General features: G+C 58.6%; 1 long non-coding RNA gene across 1 annotated transcript; it reads left to right on the forward strand.

The window, feature by feature from the left end:
- Positions 1-278: 278 nt before the first annotated feature.
- On the forward strand, positions 279-20,623 carry LOC149123723 (uncharacterized). Its single transcript, XR_016214547.1, has 3 exons — positions 279-610; positions 17,355-17,549; positions 19,798-20,623. It is a non-coding gene; the product is annotated as an uncharacterized LOC149123723 (long non-coding RNA).
- The last annotated feature ends 1,297 nt before the right edge of the window (positions 20,624-21,920 follow it).

The following is a 21,920-nucleotide window of genomic DNA, read 5'->3' on the forward strand; positions in this document are numbered from 1 at the left end:
TTCTCCAGAGCTGGGCAGGGCTGCCGCCTGGAGCCAGGAGAGGTGACGTCACGGGCCGTGTCCACCGCCGGCCCAGCCATCAGGCAGAGCAGGGTGTGGGCCCTGCCGGGTGCGGCAGCTGAGCTCATGCTGCCCAGAGCTCACGCGCCCGGACCCGGAGCTTCCTGATGGATCCTGCCCCTCGCCTCTACCCTTGACAGAGAGGCCAGGGACGGGGGCCGGGGGTGGGGGGAAGGAGACAGGAAATGGATGCAGGCCCTTGGGGCAGGGGGCTGGCCTCTGTGCGGGGAGACTGCGGAGTTGCGGGAGGCTGCGGGCTCACTGCGGGGCTGGCAGCTGGCACGGCACACGCAGTGAAGTCGCTGTGTAGCCCCGGGGTGGGGGGAGCCTGTCTGAGCCCCCCTCACCCCCAGTGAAGGTCTCTCTTCCCAGCTGGGAAGGCCTTGGCCAAGGTCACCCAGCCCATCAGGGCCAACCAGGACTGCCTTTCCTGCCGTTCTCCGTGTGGTCCAGCGTGGACAGAGCTCGGCGCAGTTTGGCTGACGAAACCACTAACCCAGGACCCCACAGGGCTCAGCTCTGCTTCCGTCTTACCCATGAAGCCTTGCAGGTAGGGGCCGGTCTGCCCTGGGAGGGAGTGAGCCTGCCCTGGAAGTAGCCAGGTCTAACCACGCTCTTTTATTCTGACCGCCCTGGTGTTTATGGCTCTGAGAAGAGGGAGGGGGAGGCTCCGGTCCTGAGCCCCCTGCCCCCGCCCCAGGTCCCCAGGGCAGCACCTGCAGGTCTCTGTTTCCTCCTGCTGCAAGTTGGCACCCGCCTGGGCTGTTCCCTGAGCACTGAGGTCATGGCTGGGAAGGCGTGGGGAGGCTGTCCCAGGGAGACACATGCACATACACCTACTTGGTCTCATTATCCCCACTAGGGCCCCGGGGGCCCAGGCAGGCAGAGCGGGTGTGGGAGTGGGCCTGGGAGGACGGGTCTCCTGGGTGATGGGGGCGGGGCAAGGAGGGGTCTCAGTCCTGGAGAGGGCCCAGAGACCCAGTGTCCGACCTGAGTGCGCGCGCTCTCGCTCTCTCGCTCTCTCGCTCTCTCGCTCTCTCGCTCTCTCTCCTCCCTCTGCCTCTAAGCCCAGGTGAAGGAACAGGTGTTGTGCACGTGCTTTGTGCCAAAGCCAGCTGCGACACAGCTGCTAGGGGACCAGGTAGCCCGGGGAGGGGGGCAGGGCTCCCTGGGGCAGGGGCCTCCCGGGCATGAGCCTGGAGGCAGGCGGGGCAGGGCGCAGGCTCCAGGCAAGCAGGGAGGAGGTGGCCTCCTGGAGAGCTGGGCTGGCTGTGAGGTGGGCCGGCTGGAGTCCAGACCTCCCTCGGAGGGCAGAGCAGGTGCAGGTGGCCTGCCTCTGTGGCATCCCACAACACCAGTGTCCTTCAGGGCGCTCTGTCTGAGCTGGTGGCAGGAGACCCCGTGCCACCCTGAGGTGGGCCCCTGCCGGCCTCTCTTCCCACTTCTACCTACGGTGCACCCAGAGGGTTATGGTGCTCAGAGGTCTCCCTCCCTGCGCCCTTCCCAGCCTGCCCCGAGGCCTGTGTCCACTCACAAATCCTCCCTGAGACTCTGGACTTAGCTCTGGGGGAGGGGGTCAGGGTTGGGGGAGTGGCCAAGTCCCCTCTGGGACACAAACCTGAGCAGGGAGGGACCATGCCCCTCTTGCTGTATGAGACACATTCTTGGACTATGATGAGATTTCTTAGGATTAAAACACTCAACAAATTGGAAACAGAAGGAATCTTCCTCAACCCCACGTGAGATTTCTATGCAAAGCCCATCACGAGCGTCACACAGAAGGGTGCAGTACTGAGTGCACCCCCAAAGACCTGGAGCCAGACAGGGTGTGGCTGTCACAGCTGCTAACTCAACAGTGCACTGGCGTCGCAGCCAGAGCGAGTGGGTGAGGCCAGAAACAAAAGGCACCCAGACTGGGAAGGAAGAGGTGTGAGCTGATTTCCTAAAGTTCAGGGAAAATGCAATTTTTTAAAAAGATTTTATTTATTCATTTGAGAGGTAGAATTACAGAATGAGAGAGAGACAGAGAGACAGAGAGAGAGAAAGGTATTCCTTCCCTTGGTTCACTCCCCAAATGGCTGCAATGGCCAGACCTGAGCTGATCCGAAGCCAGGAGCCAGGAGCTTCTTCTGGGTCTCTCATGTGGGTGCAGGGGCCCAAAAACTTGGGCCATCTTCCACTGCTCTCCAGGCCATAGCAGAGAGCTGGATTGGAAGAGGAGCAGCCGAGACTCGAACCAGGGCCCATATGGGATGCTGGCGCCACAGGCGGATAATTAACCTACTGCGCCAGGGCACTGACCCCAAGGAAAATTCAATTTTGAAGTGAGTTTATTTTGGTAAAAAAAATTTGAAAGCTATGGTGTGCATAGCTTTTTCATGACATGCATTCTCCGTGAAGAACCTTCTAGTTCATGGACTTCAAAACATTTTGCACCAAAACAGGCGGGCCAAAACCAGGAGCCCAGAGCTCCATCAGGTCTCCCACGTGGGCCACAGGGGCCAAGGTCCTTGGGCCATCTTCCGCTGCTCTTCCCTCTTATGTTAGAAGGGAGCTGGATCAGAAGTGGAGCTGCTAGGATCTGAAATCTGATATTCGATGCCAGCGTTGCAGGAGGCAGCTTAACTCACTGCACCACAATGCCAGCCCCAGCTTCATTTCTACACTCCAGGAATGAGCAGTACAACATGAAATTAACAGAACAATTTCATGGATGATAGCATGAGAAACAATAAAATACTAGGAGCCGGCGCTGTGGCTCAGTGGGTTAATGCCCTGGCCTGAAGTGCCGGCATCCCATGTGGACATTGGTTCGCGATCTGGCTGCTCCACTTCCGATCCAGCTCTCTGCTATGGCCTGGGAAAGCAGTAGAAGATGGCCCAAGGCCTTGGGCCCCTACACCTGCATGGGAGGCCCAGAAGAAACTCCTGGCTCCTGGCTTCTGATCAGCGCAGCTCCAGCCATTGGGGCCAACTAGGGAGTGAACCAGCGGATGGAAGATATCTCTCTCTCTCTCTCTCTCTCTCTGCCTCTCCTCTCTTTGTGTAACTCTTTCAAATAAATAAATAAATCTTTTAAAAAAGAACAAAATACTAAGGATTAGACGTAATAAGAGAAATGTAGCTCTTGAGCTGTGAAAGCCATAAACCATTGCTGAAAGCAATTGTAAGAGACTGGAATAAGAAGAAATACATCCCATGTTCATGGATGAGAAGACCTAGGATTGCTAAGGTGATGGCGCCCTCCACATTGGGTCAGAGTCCTGAAATGTCTACTCCTGTGAAGTGGAGACAGAGCCCCATGTTGGAGGCGTCAGAGGTCTCACCTTGGCCGTTCCCTCGGGGCTGTCCCAAGCTGATCCCAGAGGGTTGCCCTCCCAGGGCAGTAAGTTAGTGGTGAAAGGAAAATCCAGCGTCGCAGGCCGGACAGGCCCGGCATAAACCCCGGTGCTGTGTGACTATGGGTATGTTATGTTGCTTAACCTCTCTGCGCCTCTCTCACAAGTATACGATGTGAAATCAGACATGAAGGAAAACACCTGCAAGTCACCTCCCACTGTGGTCAGGCAGGAAGTTTATTTCCCGCACGCACCCCCAAGTTCTGGGATTAGAGGGACCCAGGATAATATACACGGATGCTGCCCAAGGCTTGACCTCAAGGGCAGAACTGGGGCCTTCCAGAGCCCCCCCAGGAGCCTGGTCATTGGTTTAAGAGCAAAATCCTCCCAGCCCCAGCTTCAAGCCTGGGGGTGCGTGAAGGACACACAGCAGTGGCTTCCGGGAGGCTGGGGGTGGGGCTCCCACATGCCCTGGACCTGAGGCGAGGGAGGCCATCTGGGAGCCACCATGGAGGAGAAATCCCAAGAGCTGATGTTGACCCCCCTGTGCCCAGCGCTGAGTGTGGCTGCGCTCACTTCACCCGGCGGGTGACAAGCACCCACGTTCAGGAGCGGCTCCCCCTGGGCAGCGCAGGCGGGGCCGGGCTGTGGGACCCTGGAGCCCTTGGTCTCCTCCCCAGAGTGCTTTGAGCTTAAGAGGATGCGGCTGCTGTGTGACAGTGGCCCTGATGCCCTGAACTGGGACACGAGACACCTAGGGTCCCGCCTGTGCTGGGTTCGAGGCACAGAAGGTTCTGCGCCCTGGCAGTGCATCAGGCACTGGGGGGCTCTGAGCCCACCCCTTCTCCCCAAGCACGGCCAGCCCAGCCCAGGGGCGCGGGCACCTGCAACTTCTCAGGGTGCCTCCTGTTGGTGTGGTGGGGGCAGGGGCAGGTGGGGCCTCGGTGGCCGTGAGCCTGTGGATGAGGCACCACCTGGCTTCCAGCAGCTCTGGCAGGAGAGACGCCCAGCTGTGATGGCAGCTTTGTCCCTCGCCAACCCCGTGACCTTGGGCAGAATCCCCTGGCCTACGCAAGCTCCCTTTGCCCATCTACAAGGTGGAGCTGGGGCCGGCAATGTGGCATATCAGGTAAAGCCACCGTCTGCAGTGCTGGCATCCCATAGGGACGCTGGTTCGAGTCCCAGCTTCTCCACTTCTGATCCAACTCTTTGTTAATGTGTCTGAGAAGAAAGCAGAAGATGCCCCAAGTGCTTGGGCCCCTGCACCCACGCGGGAGGCCCGGAAAAAGCTCCTGGCTCCCTCATTCGGATTGGCCCAGCTCTGGCTGTTGTAGCCATTTGAAGAGTGAACCAGCAGATGGAAGATTCTCTCTCTGTCTCTCTCTCTGTCTCTCTCTGCTTCTGCCTCTCTGTAACTCTGCCTTTCAAATAAATAAATAAAATCTTAAAAAAAAAATATGAGGTGGAGCCGTCACCCACCACTCCCAGGTGACACAGGAGCCGCGGGCATTCCCAGGCAGGGCCGAGGTCCATATCGGCCCCTTAGAACGCAGGAGTGCGACGCAGGAGAGCGGTGCTGGAGCCCAAGCCACAGCACACCCAAGGCACGGGCAGTGGCCAGCCGGCATGGAGGGGCAAGCACTGTCCCCACACAAGTGCCAGAGAAAGGCACAGTATGGCGGGCACTGGGGGTGTGGAGCAGCCAAGGTGTTTGTGCCTGCGCACTAGAGGGTCTGGGGCGCCATCACACTCAGGCTTCCCAGGACTCGCTCTGTGGGGAAGACACTGAGGCGCCCAGGGCATGCAGAGCAGGCTGGAGAAGGAACCCCACCTGCACCTGCAGAGGCCAGGGCCAGAGCCTGGAGCCTGGGCCCAGAGGTCCGTCCTCGGAAGACTGACCAAGGGCACCCAAGGCAGAGACGGGCAGCTGAGCCAAACCACAGCAGAGGAATAAGGGGCGAGTGAGGGTCTGGGGTGGGGGTGGGGAGTGAGGCTGTGGCTGGGAGGGGCCCCGGGCGAAGGCAGCCTCTGGGGAAAGGCTGCGTGTGGCCTTAGCTGTGGTGCACGCAGTGTCTGTTTGTGATGGAAGGCTTTGAAAAGAGGTTGCACAAAGCAGGACCAGGCCAGGGAGCATGGGACTAGGCAGGAGGAAGACTAGCACGCGTGAGCAAATGCCGTCTTTGGACTTGCTGGGAGAAGGCACGGGAGACCAGGGCGATGCTCCCAGACCCCAGGCCCACAAGGCCCACGTTGGTGACCGCTGAGGCCTTTTGGTGGGTGGCACACAGTACTTTCACAACAGAGGAAAGCCAAGTGTTTAACAAAAGGGCTCTGTGATCACGGCTCTGAGCAGGCCCGGCTGGGCTGGGAGACGCCGAGCCCTGGATGCTACCCCCTCGCTGACCCATTGTCCGGAGGCACCCTCCACAGGCCCGGCAGATAAGGCTGGCGTCTGGGCTAGACAAGCTGGGGTCAGGGGGGCTACGCCATGGAGCCAGAGCCCCGCCTGTTCCAGAAAAGCCTATTAGCATATCTGTCCTATCTGGGCGCCTGGGAGCCAGGGCTGCAGGGAGGCCCCGCTGGCTGGGCCTGCCCTGCCCTCTGCTCTCCCAGTGACGCCCAGCCAAGATTCCTGCTCACTTCCCTTCCTGGGGGTGTGGAGCCCTCCTTCTCCCTGCCCAGACATTTTGGGTCCTGGCCAAGGCTGACGGGGCCGGCAGGGCCTCTGCAGCCCTGAGGGAGGCGCGCAGACTTGGGGACACCTGGCCTGGGGCTCCTGTGCTCACATCTGGGGCTCGGCTCCCAGGCCAGCGCAGTTGGGGGGAGGGTCAGTCTGCATCGGCTTCACCCCGAGAAAGCGGCTCGCATGCTCCAACACAAACAGACGACAATAAGATGGCTTTCCTCCGTGGGCCAGGGGCGACGATCAGAAGACTGATAATACACAATGCCGGGAAGGATGTGGCAAAATAGCTCACCCACTGCCGGCTGAAATCGGTGCGCCCTGCTTGGGGTTCCTTGGAGCGACAGCCATGCAGGCTTTCACTGCTCATAACTTTCAAGCCCGAAGTGCTAGGTCGAGGAAGCTGTGGCACACAACTTAGCGGGGTAGCCCAGGAAGGGGTGCACGCATGCAGCCAGGGCCGCCCTGGAGGCTCCCAGCTAACAGGTTGCCCCAGGAAGCGACGAGGCCACCGCCCTGGCCGCCCCTGGAACATCTGTCACACAGCACAGCCGATGCCAGGCTTCGGAGCAAAAACACAAAGAGAAGCTGTCGGCCCCGGGACGTGGAAGGCAGGGGCTGCTTCCTTCATAGCTTTGTGCTCCTTTACTATTTTCTCGCAAGCATGTACTACTTCGATATTCTCGAAATTCACGGAGAGGAGATGAACTGGAGAGATCTGGTCACCCCACCGGAGGTCACTCTGCTGGCGTCTCGGCGACAGGGCGGGAGGCCGAGGCGGTGCTGGGTCGCTGAGGGCCCTCCTGGGCCTCTGTGTCTGCCGGGTCAGAGTAGCCTGCAGGGAGCCCTCCATGCCTGCCCTCCCTGTGGGCCTCTTCCGGATGGTGCTGAAATGCGGGCATCACCAGCGCCCCGATTCCTGCGCCCCCCCCCACCCCGAGCCCTCAGCAGGAAGCGCCTAAGCCCCCTCCAACCCTCCTTCCCCACCTGGCCTAGGCCTCTTGCTAAAACCTGAGCTCCAAGGGGCCGGGACTGCAGTGCCAGCATCGCCAGCTGCTCCACTTCTGATCCAGCTCCCTGCTGATGGCCTGGGAGAGCAGTGGAGGATGGCCCAAGTGCTTGGGCCCCTGCACCCACATGGGAGACCCAGAAGAAGCTCCTGGCTCCTGGTTTCATGCCAGCCTAGCTCTGACCATTTCGGCCATTTGGGGAGTAGACCAGCAGATGGATGGAAGATCTCTCTCTCTCTCTCTCTCTCTCTCTCTTTCTCTCTCTCTGCCTCTCCGTAACTCTGCCTTTCAAATAAATAAATCACTTTTTAAAAGAATTATTTTATTTATTTGAAAGACAGAGCCACAGAGAGAGGCAGAGACAGAGAGAGAGGTCTTCCACCTGCTGGTTCACTCCCTAAATGGTCATGACAGCAGGAGCTGAGCCCATCCGAAGCCAGGAGCCAGGAGCTTCTTCTGGGTCTCCCATGTGAGTGCAGGAGCCCAAGGACTTGGGCCATCTTCTACTGCTATCCCAGGTGCATTTTCAGGGAGCTGGATAGGAAGTGGAGTAGCCAGGACATGAACCAGCACCCATATGGGATGCTAGCGCTGCAGGCTGAGGCTTTAACCTGCTGTGCCAAAGTGCCAGCCCCACAGATGAATAAATCTTAAAAAAAAAAAAAAAAAAAAAAAAAAAACAAAACAAAACCAGAGCTCCAGGTGACCCTCCAGTCTGCCAGGTGAGCCCCATTACCCTGAAGGCACACCCGGGGGCCTTCTGCCCTCGACCAGGCCTCTGGCTGTGTCCTTGGCCCCCATCTTGTCTTGGGCACAGAGGCCTGGAAACCGGCCTTGTTTCTAAGGAAAGAGGGTGTGTGCGTGCGTCCAGGGCCCCAGATGCACAGGAGGTGAGGTAACACAGGTTCTCCCTCCCTGGGGGAGGGGGAGAGGGCGCACCGGGCCCTCCACTCCCCTCCACTCCCCTCCGGGTGGCAGCTGTCCCACTGGCTCCTGGGCTGCCCCTCACCCGGCCCCTGCTGCCCTCCGCTTCCCTGCAGGGGTGGGGCGGAAGCACCCACCCTCCCTGCGGACCCACGGCGGCCATATCGCCTCCTCTCTCCCCTGCTCCGTTGCGTCCCAATTTTTCTTAAAATTTAGCTTTGTCACAGAAATCACAAACGGCCCTCGTGATTCTAAAAATTGAAACCACAGTAAACGTGGGAAAACCCTCACCCTCTCCCACTCACCGGAGCCCTGCGCACTGAACCCTTCCAGACTTCTCCACCCGCACACAGAAGCACTTCTCAAACACTCGGGGGTCGTAACCCAACGTGTCCTGCCGCCTGGGGCCTGCAGTCGCTCCTCTGCCCGGGTGTGGAAGCCCCCGGGACAGGTCTTGCCCGGCACGTGTGAGTCTGCCCGTCTGCACATGCGCATGCGCGCTGAGCGAGCGAACCAGACAAGCACACTCCAGTCTGCTTGGAGCCTGAATTCTGATGAGAGAGACACTTGGGGGTTGCTAAGTATTTCTCTCCTCCGCTGACCCCGCACCGGGACAACGCTGGCAGCCCGCAGCTCAGCTCAGCTCTCCCCACTTAGCCCAGCCCATGGCGGGCTCGCTCCTCGGCCAGGTTCCATCACCCGCTAAGTCCCGCTGTCCCACTGTTACGGTGCAGGGACAGTGTTAGGCACCTGTGGGCAGCTCCTGCGTGTGCCCAGCCCCGGGATGGGAGGGGAAGACCCCTCAGTCAGGAGACATTACAGCCGTTCCGCGTGGGAGGAGGGCGCAGGGAGGGCACACCACTGGCTCAGGGGCATCCAGGGCCGCCCAAGCCCACGCTGGCTCTGCAAACTACCCCCCCAGCCCGGAATCAGGCGAGGGTCCTGTAGCCACCAGGTCCCCCACCACGGGGGCCCGGGGCAGCCCTGATCTCAAACCCTCCCCGGCGTGCCCGGATCAGAAACCCGGTGTGCATGCCCTGCGCTGTGGCTGGGAAGTCCTGTGTTTAGGAAAAGGCCGGGGCCTCAGCCCGCAAGGGAAGAGGTGTGGGGGCGTGGCAGCCTCTGGGCTCCACTGCTCCCCGAGCCCTGCCCGCGAGTCGACAGGCCGGGCTCCCAGCACACGTAATTATTTTCAGCTAGGGTTTCCTAGCCTATCATTAACGGAGCACTTCCTGCCGGTGCAGAAGGCGGTTGCCTGGAGACAGGGTGAAGGAGCGCCTTCTCCAATTGGGCCTGAGTCCAGAGGGAGCTGGACGGTGGTGGGCACGCCAGCCCAGCCCGCTGCCCAGCCCCCACCGCCGGGGCGCCGGCTACCTGGGCTCACTGCTTCTCCCAGGGTTGGTCCACCCCGGCGGGGCGGCACCTGCTGCTGAGGGTCTTCCGTGTGCTCTGTGGGAGACTAGGGGAGGGGTCTGGGGCGTCTCGGAGACTCCAAACAGCCCCTCTAGCTGGGGCAAAATGGTTACCCTTCGTGAGCCCAGGTCTCTGCCCAGAGCGCGGGCGTGGGCTGCCAGCTCGCAGAGATTTTGAGAGTGGAAGCTGATGTCTGCAAAGAGGGCAGAATAAAATGTGTCCAAGAAGTGGGTGCTGGTGCCCTTTGGGGTTCAGTGGATTTTCACGCATTCATTCAACAAGCACTTTGCATTCTCCCGGACCCAGCTGAGTTTCAGACGCTCCCATGTCTCAAGTGCTTTTAAAAAAAGAAGTCATCTGGAAGGGCCAGGCCCGCGCTGTGGCACAGCGGTTAAGCCGCAGCCCGCGACTCCGACATAACTCTAAGAGCACCAGTTTGAGTTCTGGCTGCTCCACTTATGATCCCCGCTCCTTGCTAGTGCACCTGGGAAAGCAGCAGAAGATGCCTTGAACCCGCGTGGGAGACCCAGACGAAGCTCCTGCTCCTGGCTCCGGATAGGCCCCGCTCCGGCCGTTGCAGCCATTTAGGGAGTGAACCAGTGGATGGAAGAATCTCTCTCTCTCTCTAACTCTGACTTTCAAATTAATACATGAATCTATTTTTAATATTTATTTATTTATATAATATTTATTTATTTATTATTTATATAGTTACACACAGAGAGAGAGGTCTTCCATCTGCTAGTTCACTTCCCGATTGGACGCAATGGCTGCAGCTGCGGCGATTGAAAGCCAGGAGCCAGGAGCTTCCTCCGGGTCTCCCACAGGGGCCCAAGCACTTGGGCCATCTTCCACTGCTTTCCCAAGCCATAGCAGAGAGCTGGGTTGGAAGTGGAGCAGCCAGGACTGAAACTGGCACCCATGTGGGATGCTGGCACTGCAGGCGGCGGCTTTACCCACTACGCCACAACACCAGCCCCTAAATAAATCTCTTTAAAAAAAAGTGTCTGGAAAGTTGGAGGAAGCCTGACTAGTTTGTGTGTTTTTTTCCTTTTGGTTTTATATTTTTAATTGAACAATTGTGAATTAATATATATTCATTCAAATATATATATATTTACTTAAGATTGTTTTTAATTTTCCTTTATTTTCTTTCAATTTTTTTAATTTATCGATTTCATTTTATTTTAAAAGCAGAGACACAGAGAGAGGGGGAGAACAGAGAGGCCGAGCCACCGGTTCACTCCCCAGTTGTCGGCAGCAACCAGGGCTGAGCTAGGTGAAGTCGGGGGCCTGGAACTCCATCTGGGTCTCCCACACGGGTGGCCGGGACCCAAGTACCTGAGCCGTCACCTGCTGCCCCCGAAGGGAAGCTGGTCAGAAGGGAGCTGGGATTCTGATAGGGGACACGGGGGTTCCAAATGGCGTCTCAGCGGCCTTGTCAGCTGTCCACCTGAGAAATGCTTGTGGAGGAGGGTCACTGCTCCCACTCCACAGAGGAGCAGAACTGAGGCCCGGGACTGACTGAGTCCCTGCCAGGGCCTGTGTCCCCAGGAGCCGGGCAGGCAGGGGATCCCCCCTTGGGTCAGAAGAGGAAGCCGAGGGCCAGAGGGCTCCCATGACTCGCCAAGCCTGGGGCCCCCGGCTGGCGCTGCGGCTTCCCACGTGCACCCAGGACAAAGGGCGTCTCCCACTGCGGTCCCAGCAGCCCCAAGGGTTCTCAGGGAGCCAAGAGGTGTACAGGAGGAGGGGGAGCCCAGGAGGCCGAGGATGGCAGCTGCAGCAAGGTCCCTGGCGGGGGGCAGGGGGAGCAGAGGCGGGCGGCCCCCGTGTTGGCCCTGAATGCCCTCTCCTGCCCACCTCAGCCTCCAGGGCGTGGGCAGGCTCCCCCAGGGCCTTGGGTTCCTGCTGCTGCCCAGGGGGTGGCATGATGCCCACGGGTCCAGGAGCCCAGCACCGCCCCCACCCGGAGGCCGGGCCGCACCGCCCTAGGCTTGCACAGGGGCCCAACAAGCACTGCCCTTCTAAAACGTCTCCCTACAGATTTGTAATGGGAGACTTGCTAGAATTCACTTCCGGGTGCTGATTTTTTTTTTTTAATTTTTTTTTTTTTTTTTTTGACAGGCAGAGTGGACAGTGAGAGAAAGGTCTTCCTTTGCCGTTGGTTCACCCTCAATGGCCGCCTCGGCCGGTGCGCTGCGGCCGGCACACTGCGCTGATCCGATGGCAGGAGCCAAATGCTTCTTGGGGTGCAGGGCCCAAGCACCTGGGCCATCCTCCACTGCACTCCCTGGCCACAGCAGAGGGCTGGCCTGGAAGAGGGGCAACCGGGACAGAATCCGGCGCCCCGACCGGGACTAGATCCCGGTGTGCCGGCACCGCAAGGCGGAGGATTAGCCTAGTGAGCTGCGGCGCCGGCCCCAGGTGCTGATTTTATTTCAGTTTCGTCTGGATTCTATTCCAGGTGGCGTGGTGACATGGTTCTTCTGTGCCGTTTTCTTCTTGGCCAGCTCCCCTTTGCCCACAGTGATCTGCACACTGAAATACACAGCAGAGGGGCTACGCTGTGGCACTGCGGGTTCAGCTGCCGTCTGCAGCGCTGGCATCCCATACGGGCGTCGGTTCAAGTCCCAGCTGCTCCACTCTGATCCAGCTCCCTGCTAATGCGCCTGGGGAAGCAGTGGAGGATGGTCCAATTGCTTGGGCCCCTGCACCCACATGGGAGGCCCAGAAGAAGCTCCTGGCTCTTGGCTTTGCATCGGCTCAGCTCCGGCCGTTGCAGCCATTTGGGGAGCGAACCAGCAGATGGAAGACCTCTCTCTCTGCCTCACCTTCTCTCTCTGTGTAACTCTGACTTCCAAATAAATAAATAGGAAGTAACAAGGGCTGCTGCACACGCGGACCAGGCCCTGGTGCACTGCCACACCAGGAATGTCAAATGCTCCAGTTGCTATGGGAAACAACTGCTCAAAAATTAAAAATGGGATTCCCCTGTGACCCAGGCACCCCGCTTCTGGGAGCAAGGTGCTGAAGAGGCATTTGTAGACCCATGTTTACGGCAGCGTAACGCATGGTAGCCGAAAGCGAAGTCAACCCAGATGCCCACAGAGGGACAAGAAGTGGGGAAAGAAGGCATGGGGCATGCGTATGATGGAATATCACACAGGCTCATTTTTGTGAAGATTTATTTTATTTATTCGAGAGACAGAGTTACAGAAAGAGGTAGAGAGAGAGAGAGAGAGAGGCCTTCCATCTGCTGCTTCACACCCAAATGGCCACAATGGTGGGAGCTGGGCTGATCCAAAGCCAGAAGCCAGGAGCTTCTTCCAGGTCTCCCACGCGGGTGCAGGGGCCCAAGGACTTGGGCCATCTTCTACTGCTTTCCCAGGCCATAGCAGAGAGCTGGATCGGCAGTGGAGCAGCCAGGACTCGAACCGGTGCCCATATGGGATGCCAGCCATAGCACCGGTCCTTATCACACAGCCTTTTAAAAAGAAGCAAACCCTGTCCCATGCTACAGCGTGCACGAATCTTGAGGCCCTTGTGCTGAGTGGAGTCCGCCAGCAGAGGATAAACGTGGTGCGACTCCAGCCGTGGGACAGCTAGAGCAGTCACAAGCAGGCAGGAGGAGGGTGCTTGCCAAGGGCTGGGGCTGGGGGAGGGAGGCTGTGCGCGGAATCCAGAGCTTCAGCTTGCTTACTGGAGAGGGGCTACTTGGGCTTTCTCGTCTGTGCGCACGAGAGAGATCAGACGTAAGACAGAGCGCAGTGAGCACGCCAAGCTGAGCGACAAGAGTACTCCTGGGTAAAGAACTGTAGCCCAGGCTGCGTCCACACTGAGTTGGTGTAGATGCGGGTGTGGGACCTCCATTTCTCCTCCCCCGCACCCTTACTGGGAGATGGCTGGGGGAGGGGCTTTCTGGATATGGGGTTCCTCCCAGAACTTCCCAAGAGCCTCCGTGGAGCCGGGCACACGAGAGTGCCCTCAGCTGTCCCCAGGGAGAGGGCTGGGATGCACCCAGCCAGGGTATCACCCAGCAGCAAGATTCTGATGTGCAAGTGCTGGTTTGTCCCGGTGTTTCAGAAATGCCCTTTTTTCTCCCAACCCTCGTGTACCCATAGGCCTGTGTCCACCTGGCCACCTGAGCAAAACGGCCTGCAGCCTGTGTCTCCATTGTATGCGGGCAGCAGACCCTTCCAAAGGGTCAGGAGGCTAAATTTCATATTACGTGGTCCTTACCACAATTAAAAATAAAAAAAGGTTTTAAACCGACCTATGAATGAATTAGACAACCTTATTTTAGTGGACAACCTATGTTTGCTTGCTTGTGAGCTCAGGGCGCTATTTTTTGCAGGGCACACACTGACCTCATTGTCTTTCCAAAGCCCAGCACACAACCCTCACCTCCATCCTCCTCACCCACCACCGTCTTGCACCCTCAGCCTCGACAGGGGTCCCACCTCTCTCCTAGCACCCTAAAGGACTTCATCTGCATTTGCCCACAGGGAGGTGCCTGGCCTGGGCAGGACACTCAGTAGGTCCGCAGCTAACACTTGCCGCCTGGATGGAGGTCCTGGGGCCTGAGGAACGTGGCTTCTGGCAGGACAGCCACTCCACGGGGAGGGGGGTGGGGGCTCAGAAACCAGCAAAGCACCAAGTGTGGGGAGCGCAGCCGCTAACTGGGGAGGGGACTCTGGCAGGAGCCCCTCGGCTCCCAATCTTGGCTGCACATTAGAATCTCACAGTTACATCAGAACCAATCTTTCTTTAAGGCTCTCTGGATGATCCCGGCTCAGAGCCGTGGTGGAGAACCGCAGCTGAAAAGAGTGGGTCAGACGCCTCCCCAGGGGCCAAGGACCAGGCTCCTTGCAGGGAAGCTCTGGCCAGGACACCAGCCCCAGCCCACCCCAGACCTCAGCTGCACCTGACCTTGGTTGAGAACTGGCCCGCAGGCACCCAGAGTCCCGCCTGCAGTTCTGCGGCTGTCCACACCTTCCCATCACCCCACCCGGGAGCCAGGAGTGTTACATCATGCCGGGGGCCCTGAGTCACCGAGGATGTCTCCAGCAGCGGCCGGCCACAGAAAGGCGAGCACCCAGAGGCGGGAGGAAGCCGTGAGCACAGCCAGGCTCCCACGTACCCTCTCGGAGCAGCCCCATAAACAGGACAGAGCTATTTTAGGGGAATAAGATCAAATGCGGGGATCAGTTCCCCCAGCTACTTTTGACTCGGTGCTTCGAGCTATTTCTGGGAGGACACAGGCTGGTGACACCCCGCGTCAGCGAGCGCCTTGGGTCTGAAATTAAATGTGTCTGCCTGGAAGAATGAGTGTGAATTCCTATAGGATAGGTGGTTGCCAGGCAACGCAGTGTCAAGGCCCAAACACAGCCAGGGCAGGATGGGCGCGGGAGACACTCAGGTTTGCACTGGGCCAGCTCCAGCCAGGGACAGTCTCAGGCGTCTCCAGGACCCCAGAACCTGGCGTTAGCCCAGCACAGCTGTGGGTCTTGACCCAGTGTGGAAGGGCATGGACCGTGGAGCCAGGACCCCGCACCTAACCAGGATCAGTAATGCTGCATTTTTTTTTTTAGAGTTATTTATTTATTTCAAAGTCAGAGTTACAGAGAGGCAGAGGCAGAGAGGTCTTCCACCTGCAGCTTCACTCCCCAAACGGCTGCAATGGCCAATCCGAAGCCAGAAGCCAGGAGCTTCTTCCAGGTCTCTCACGCAGGTGCAGTTGCCCAAGCACTTGAGCTTTCTTCTACTGCTTTCCCAGGCCAGAGCAGAGAGCTGGATAGGAAGTGGAGCAGCCGGAACTGGGACCAGGGCCCGTGAGGGATGTTGGCACAGCAGGACTTGTGTTTACCAGCTACTCCACAGTGCCAGCCCCAGTACAGCTCATTTCTAAGATGGGGAAACTGAGGCGACTGGCTCCAGCCCCTCCAGGAGTAGTCAGCAGAATCTCCTATTTGTCCCCAGCTCCCCCACTCCCCACCCACAGCCTCTGGAGCTGGTCCTCGGGGGGGGGGGGGGGGGGGACGGACCTGCTGCTATTTTTGAAGGCCACGCCTCAGAAGTGAAGACCCAGTGCAAAGTGGCTTTTTAATTATTCTTGTGATGTCATCACCCTGAGAAGCTTATCTCCACACGCATCTCCCCACCCCACCAACAAAAGCAGCTTCAAAAAAGAAAGGCCTGGGGCAAACTGTTTGTTGCATGAGTTGCTTAGCAAGGGTGAGGCATCTGCTCTCCAGATTCTAAAACTGTAGGTGTCGTGGGCAGCAGAGGCTCCCAGGTCTCGCTGGCCTCCGCCCACCCTCCTGGCCCCGCCAGGCCAGGCAGTGTCTGGGCGAGGAGGCTGAAGCCAGAAGAAACCACAAAGCCTCCTCTTCCCCAGTATGGCCTAACCCCGGTGCTTTCTAGAACCCTCTGCCCAGCCTCCCTGCCACGGCTCACAAGACTATTTCCTGCAAAGCCAGCCCACCTTCTACCAGCTCATCCATTCCCTGGAAAATGAACCCCGTAAGGACCCTGGGGGTCACATCTTCCTGGGGCTTTGCAGTTGGAGCCTGAGGGCTCTGAAATGCTCACAGTCTGTGGGCACGTGCTGCTCCCCTCTCCCGCGTGCTCTGGGTTTTGGGGACCTTTGGCCGTCACACCTTTAAGGTCACCATCCTGGGGGCAGCGTGGTGGTATAGCAAGAGCCAGCATCCCATATGCGATGCTCTGCTTCTGACCCAGCTTCCTGCTAATGTGCCTGGGGAGATAGCAAATGATGGTGGTGCAAGTGCTTGGGTCCCTGCCCCCACGTGGGAGACCTGGATGGAGTGCCTGGCTCCTGACTTTGGCCTGGTCCAGATCTGGCTGTTGTGGCCATTCCAACAGATGAGAGATCTCTCTTTCTGTCTCTCACTTTCTCTCTGTGACCCTGCCTTTCAAATAAATAAGCTTGCTTGCTTTCTTTCTTTCTTTTTTTTTTTTTTAAAGAATACTGCCCTAGGTCCTGGACCCCTAGACCAGCAGCCTCAAAAGCACCAGGGAACTTCTTTGGATGAACAGACTCTCAGCTCCTGTCCTAGACACCTGCTGACTGCACACTGTGTTAACCTCCCCTCCCTTTAAGTGCATCTGCTATATCGAAAGTGTGGGGACTTTCATGCTAGACCCAAGCTGCGTGGAGCAGCCTCCCCTGCTTTGCTGACTGCCACAGAAGCACAATTTCTAGAACCCAGCACTCCATGCTTGTTGAACAACTACAGGAATTCAAGCTAGAGTTTTGTGTTTTTTTTTTTTTTTTAAGATTTATTTATTTGAAAGTCAGAGTTACAGCAAGAGATAGAGAAAGAGAGAGAGGGGGAGAGAGAGAGAGAGAGAGAGAGAGAGGAGAGAGGTCTTCCATCCGCTGGTTCACTCCCCAAATGGCCACAATGGCCAGGACTGAAGCCAGGAGCCAGGAGTTTCACCCGGGGCTCCTACATGGGTGCAGGGGCCCATCTTCTACTTGGACCATCTTCTACTGCTTTTCCAGGTGCATTAGCAGGGAGCTGGATTGGAAGTGGAGCAGCTGGGACTTGACCCAGTTCCCATATAGAATGCGGGGGCTGCAGACGCAGTTTCACCTGCTACGCCATGGCGCTGGCACCCAAGCTAGATTTTTAACAACTGACAATAGGAGTGGGTCTCCTTATGCGCATGTGCATTTTGGCAGCTTCAAGGGGAGTGGGTGATGAGAGAGCTGCACACGTCACGGGGGTGGAGGGCCAGTGTTTCCTTGGTTGGGGCGGTTCTGGGCTTGGGCATCTGTCCCCATGGGCCATGCAGCCGGCTGGTCGGACCCTGCCGGGGGCATCAGAAAACAGCTCCCTTTGGGAACGGGGGCTCCTCCTCCTCATTCTGCCTTTTTGCAGCCACCCTCTTTGCTGGAAGTGTTTTCCAGGAAATGAGGCCACCAAAGAAGCAGGAAGTGGATGATGCGTCCGTCACGAACTGGAGAACTCCCAGGACACTGAGGATGCCCCGTAAGCGTCAGAGCCGTGGCGGCTGGACCACGTGCCCGCTCCAGCTCTGAGCGGCATCACCCTGCTCCGACCCACGATCCGCAGGGAAGCCACGGTGTGCTGGGTAAGTGAGGCCTTCCCCTGCAGCCACGGCTGTGGGTCCGCCAGCAAGGATGCTTCCCGAAGGGTCGTTGGTGAACATCCCAGATGGCTCTCAGGCTGTGAGCTGTGCCCTGCTAGGCATGATATAAAATGGGACGTGGGTGTAGATTACCCCTGACGGGGAGGGTTTGGGGGCGCCGATGGTGGCACAGGGCAGAGAAGGGGGAGGGGGTGGGTCAGGCAAGCGGGGCCACACCCCTGCCCCCAAGCCCTCAGAGCCTCTGGGACTCCCGAGAGCAGGCAGTGCAACACCTTTCCCCACCCTCAGCCGCCCCCAGCCGCCCCCAGCCGCCAGCATCTCTCGGCTCAGCCGCTGGCCGCATCTTGTGCTCAGCACAAGTCTCCCCCTGGGTTGTCAGAGCAGGGCTTTCCTGAATGTTCTGTCACGTGGCTGCTGGGGGGCAGAGGAGCTGCAGGAGCAGGCCTTGGGAACAGTTTCTACATAAATAACAGGCTATTTTCGTCTCACTACTGGACCGAATGCCAAGTATCAATTAAATATTTTTTTGAAGAAAAAATAGATGGATTAATCCTACCGCAGCCTTCGCTGCCATGTCTGTGCCACTGTGTGTCTGTGTGTGTGTGTGTTGAACACATGCTATCCACACGCGTACACACACGTGTCCACATGCTTTCTAAAATGCTAACGCGGCCTGGTGAATCCCACTCGGGCACTCCTGGGTTTGGCGTGGGGATGGGAGGGGGTGGGGTGGCACGTCCCCTCTCCATGCCACCTCCCGTGAGGACAGAAAAGCACATCATATTTTATTTTACGACCAGAAGGTCATTCGTCTATATCTGCTCTTGAAAGCCGCAGAGAGCATCTTGCCAATCACTAGGAGAAACTAAATAAACACAGCCAAACAGTGTCAGCGCTCTGTGGCTGAGTAATTATGAGGAATTCCTCTTCAAATAGAAGTTTAAGTAAATATAGAAAGATAGCTGTAGAGCAGGCAGCTCGGGGAGGGGCGGGGGGGGTGGGGGAGCTGGGGACCCTGGCCGTCCCCAGGAGGCGGGGGCGGGGCTCTGGGGCGGGCGTGGGGGTGGCCCGGCTGCCCCCACTCCCCTGCCCTGAGGGCCAGGGAGCATCGGCCGCCCTGCTCCTGTCTGCGACTTGGCAGGTTTCAGTTTCAGACGCTTCATTCATAAAAATGGCTTCTGTCTCAGGCTTCGGAGTGCCAACCCGGCCCTGAAGGTTTGCTCTTTCTGTCCTCGGGGGAGAGGGGCACTGACCCATTGGCCTAGGTGCTGGGCTTGTTGGGGGAGGGGGGAATGACCGGTAAACCTGAGCGATCACCCGGACAAACCACAACAGGTCCCGGGCACGCGTAACCAGGGAGCAGTAACGTGCACAGAGCTAGACGAGAAGACGGACCAGTGAGTGGGGGAAGAGGCAAAGGAGACCGAGGGGTAGGGGAGGCAGAGGGTCACGGGAGTCAGTGCCAGAGGCAGGGGCCAGCCCTGGGGCCCTGACCCCGGACAAAGGGACCTGAGCGCTAACCTCACCCCTCCCCCACTTGGGAAGCAATTTTGGGGTGTCCCTGCCGGCTGCTCTTGGGAACCGGAGTTACCAGACTGGTAACACGAAGCAGCCGAGAATGTTCCCTCACCCCGCAGACAGCTCGGAGCCCACACCGAGTGCTGAGGGTATGAAGAAAAGGCAGGCGTGGCCCCTGCCCCCACCTGGCGGCTTGTGGGGTCTCAAGGACATGGAGCAGGAAAGGCCTTCTGCTGGGTGCTGGGGGGTGTGGGGCCCTGCTCCCCTGCCCGGCCCACTCGGGGGAGCAGTGTGTCCCTGGCAACAGCCAGGGAGGGGCCCCCTGCCCTCCCGTTAGGGATTTGCTGGGGGAGTCTGCTCCACTCCACTTGCTGTTCACGCCACTCACGCAAAGGGAAGTTACAAACTCGCATGGCCCCGACCCCTCAGTGAGCAGCTGGGGGCTCCCCAGGGCCAGCGCCGGCTGCACGGCCTCCTGCCCGGCACCCCCACGTCTCCCGCCCGCTGAGTACTTGTATGACGGCGTTTTTACAGGTGCAACACACAGCCACATGAAAAGACTTTGATGGTGAACACCTGTTTCCCCACCACCTAGACTCTGCCCTGGGCATCTTAGTGTCCTCGTGTCCTTGCGTCCGTCTGTCCATCCCTCTGCCCAGCCATTGGGCTCTTCCCGACACACTCCTAAGTGAACCGCACCTCCCTTCAACAGCTCGGCACGCACAGCGATGACTGAGCTCCATCCATCCCTGTTTACACCGTGTTTCCTGATGAGACGGAATTCAAGTGCACGAAGCCTCAGTGTGTGACCGGCAAGTGCCAGCAAGGTGCAGAACGTCCCCCTGGCGGCACGCGGCACCCTCGGGTGCCCACCCAGAAGACCCCTTGCTAGGTCCACACCTGGAACATGTGGGCAAAGCTCACAGCACAGCCTCTGCCAGCTGTGTGGCACCAAAGCCGGACAAGGGCCCACCGACAAGCCCACCGCGGACAGGCTGCCCGGTGCACTCTGCCAGCGAAAGGGCTGTGTGAGGATCACCCTCCGTCTCCTCAATGGTCTGTGCTCACCCGCCCCCTACCCCTGCAGGACTCTGAGTTGCCCCTGGCCATGGCAACAGGAAGAGTTGTCGCCTTAAAGCCAGAGCAGAACACGTGCTCCACACTGTGAAATGCCAAGACATGGACCAGGTCACTGTGCACACACACTGCACACGGGGAGGCCCTGCCGGCTTCCCAGGGGAGGCAGCACTTGAGCGATGCTCTGTTTTGAGGACTGAATAGGAGTTTGCAGGGTGAAAGGGGACGAGCATTGCAGAGCAGGTGTGACGCAGCGCTGTGTGCTGGGAAACCCTCAAGGGACAGAATAGCTGGACTGCAGGCGCAGGGACGGGCCAGGGGGCGAATGTCCTTAAAGACGACTTTGTCCTGAGGGCAGTGGGGAGCCAGGAGAGGTGTCAGGCAGAGAAGCAGCACATGCGGGGTGCTTTGTTTCAAAATGCCCAGTGGTTGCTGTGTGGAGAAAGGTTTGAAGGCAATGAGGGGGGCAGCACGAGACTCGGGGCAGAGGGGCTTGTGGGGGCTGGGTGAGAGGACGGTGGCTGGGGCCGCCTGGGGAGGGGGCGGAGAGAAGCAGAGGAGCTGAAGTTAGGGGTGTTGGGAAAGGATGGGGCCAATGGGGCCGGCGCTGTGGCGTAGCGAGTAAAGTCGTCATCTGCATCTCCATCCCATAAGGATGCCGGATCGAGTCCCGGCTGCTCCACTTCCGATCCAGCTCTCTGCTGTGGCCTGGGAAAGCAGTGGAGGATGGCCCAAGTGCTTGTGCCCCTACTCCCACGTGGGAGACCCAGATGAAGCTCCTGGCTCTTGGTTTCGGCCTAGTACAGCCATGGCCATTGTGGCCATTTGGGGAGTAAACCAGCGGATGGAAGACCTCTCTGTCTGCTTCTCTCTCTTTGTAATTCTGCCTTTTAAAAATAAATATTGGGGCAGGCACTGTGGCACAGTGGGTTAAAGCCCTGGCCTTAAGTGCCAGCATCCCATAGGGGTGCCAGTTCTAGTCCCGGCTGCTCCACTTCCCGATCCAGCTCTCTGCTGTGGCCTGGGAAAGCAGTAGAAGATGGCCCAAGTCTTTGGGCCCCTGCACCCAAGTGGGAGACTTGGAGGAGGCTCCTGGCTCCTGGCTTCAGATTGGCGCAGCTCCAGCTGTTGTGGCCATTTGGGGGTGAACCAGCAGATGGGAGATCTCTCTCTCTGTCTCTACCTCTCTCTGTTACTCTGTCTTTCAAATAAATAAATGAATATTTTTAAAAAATAAAATAATAGGGCCAGCGCCGTGGCTCACTAGGCTAATCCTCCACCTGTGGCGCCGGCACACCAGGTTCTAGTCCCAGTCGGGGCACCAGATTCTGTCCCGGTTGCCCCTCTTCCAGGCCAGCTCTCTGCTGTGGCCAGGGAGTGCAGTGGAGGATGGCCCAAGTGCTTGGGCCCTGCACCCCATGGGAGACCAGGAGAAGCACCTGGCTCCTGCCTTCGGATCAGCGCAGTGCGCCGGCCACGGCGGCCATTGGAGGGTGAACCAACGGCAAAGGAAGACCTTTCTCTCTGTCTCTCTCTCTCACTATCCACTCTGCCTGTCAAAAACAAACAAACAAAAACAGAGGGCCTGAGCGGCGGTCCCAGGTGAGCCCACTCTTCAGAGCAGTGGACTCTCAGGCTGGCATCCCCTGCTAAACGGTCCCCTTCCAGCAGCTGCTGCCCACCACACCTGGCTGTCAGGACACTGTGGGGCGGGGGACACCGTTCACCGGAGCCGGGTAGGGTGTGGGGACAGATCCA

Source organism: Oryctolagus cuniculus, chromosome 10, assembly GCF_051225735.1.
Source record: "Oryctolagus cuniculus isolate XC-2025 breed Fujian yellow rabbit chromosome 10, ASM5122573v1, whole genome shotgun sequence".
In the NCBI taxonomy this organism is placed as follows: Eukaryota; Metazoa; Chordata; class Mammalia; order Lagomorpha; family Leporidae; genus Oryctolagus; species Oryctolagus cuniculus.